This window comes from Buceros rhinoceros, unplaced genomic scaffold (genome assembly GCF_000710305.1).
Source record: "Buceros rhinoceros silvestris isolate BGI_N320 unplaced genomic scaffold, ASM71030v1 scaffold40506, whole genome shotgun sequence".
In the NCBI taxonomy this organism is placed as follows: Eukaryota; Metazoa; Chordata; class Aves; order Bucerotiformes; family Bucerotidae; genus Buceros; species Buceros rhinoceros.
In genome coordinates, this window is record NW_010420091.1 from 51,282 (window position 1) to 53,251 (window position 1,970).

Consider the following 1,970-nt stretch of genomic DNA (forward strand, 5'->3'; position numbering starts at 1 on the left):
TGCTGAACAGTTTCTCACTGCATGTAGATATTACAAAAGCCTTCAGTTTGCTGGGGAATGGGAATCCTATGAAAGAAAGAGTTTTGTCTTCCTCAGGCCAAACTTCCCCTTCTCTGCCTTGAATTACATGTACTGTCCTCCCTTGCAATGGTATACACACTAGAATAGCATTGAAAGAAAGAACGCATTTCCCACAAATGTAGAAAAAATTAAGAGCAAAATTACATACTTGTGCATATTCTGAAATGCGTGAATGTTTTCTCTCCTGTTAGAAGGCTAGTAGTAAGTTTTTACAGAATAGCTAAAACTTTGCAGACCTGAGAAAATAAATTATTTTCATACTTTCTTCTGCTGAGATGGGATTGTAAGGATTCCTTCCTTGCTGAAATGTCTTCAGCCCCTTGTACATACTCCTACTATGCACGTTCTATTCAAGGGCAGTAGGCAATGAAATGACAACATGCTGAAAAGGCAAAAAATCACTTGAATTCTGTAGAAAGAAAAGTTGTTCAGGCTGTAAGAATCCCCATGAGAGTTATTAACTACAGAAAATTCAGAGAATGGGGCATGTCTTTGTCAAGAGATCCAGTTTGATCATAGGAGCTTCTTGCTGTCCTTGGACAAAAACCTATGTTGTCTTCTTCCAGCTGCAAAGGTGGCAATTTGTCTCATTATTCCCACTGTCATTTTTCTTCACAGGAACCAAGACATGAAGAACTGAGAAAGAAAAGGAAAGCTGAGGACTTCACACAACACAAGCCTTCAACAGCTCTACTCCACTCTCAGCTGAGGTATGTGATAAAAGAGAGCTATTGTCAGGGAGGTGGGAAAGGGAATGAAACATCTTTCTCATAAGCAGGGAGTAGCTGGATTATAACCATTACCTCCCTTCTCATACAGGTTAGCAGTAAGAGCAGGCTGTCATCTCTGCAGGAAGATACTAAAAGATGCAGAAGAATTAGACAGTAATAAAGAGAGAATGACCAAATTCTGCAGAAATTTAGAAAAGAAACCAAAAATACAAAAGAGAATTCTGAATTTAATCTTTATCCACAAACTCATGCCCCAAAATGATTTTGAGCAATTCTTTGTTTAGAGGTGTTAACGCCTGCCCTGTTCACACACCACCCATACACACTCATGACTGAATACACAACATACCACCTTAACCTAAGAGCGCACTGGGAATATGCAAAAGTCTACCAAGCCATAGGTATTTTATACTGAATGCATTATGAAGCTGAAGAAGCCCTTGAAAGCTCTTTGCTTTGAGACATCTAGGTGAAACGAACAACAATTTTGCCAGCCTACACATGGCTGTGTAGGAAGATTATTACGGCTCCTGACTGATTAGCTAAACTGTCTCTGGGAAATAAAAAATAAAAATCCTCATATTTTAACAACTGTGCATACACAGACATCATCCAAAGAACTAACTTAAAAGAGACATCATGGTAGAGTTTGTTTAAGGAGACTATCAGTAAAATGTGCAAAGGCCATCTCTTCACACAGGTGGGTACCATGGTTTCAATGAGCAGTAGTTTGGGTAAGAAAAGGCACATTCCACTAGCTTTCTTATTTTTTCTGCATTTGATACTTATAGTAGGAAAACCAGATATTAATATCCAAACCTAGGCTATTCTCAGACCCTTAAGTCTTCATTGAAAATAAGAAACAGCTAGTCCAATTCACTCATTCCTAAAAGGAAGCGCAAAGCATTGACTGGTTTATTAGGATTATATTTACAGTACATATTACATTTTTATATATACACCTGCTACTGAAAAATGCTTATTTTAAGCTGCTATCAACAAACAATGAGGATTAGTTGTATGAACCACAAAGCAGAAAGGTCTGTGCAAGCACCACTGATGAAAAAATTTAGATTCCACTGTCTGAAACATCCTTCCTTTCATTAAAACTAAATTAAAAGCAATTTACCATTTCCTCTGTTTTGATAAGACTTCTGG

General features: G+C 37.7%; 1 protein-coding gene across 1 annotated transcript in view; it reads right to left on the minus strand.

Moving 5' to 3' along the window:
• The window catches only part of NME7 (NME/NM23 family member 7), a gene marked incomplete at its 3' end in the record, with an annotated part of 39,423 nt that overhangs the window by 34,987 nt on the left and 2,466 nt on the right, over positions 1-1,970 (minus strand). The gene's annotated exons all lie outside the window — the stretch shown is intronic.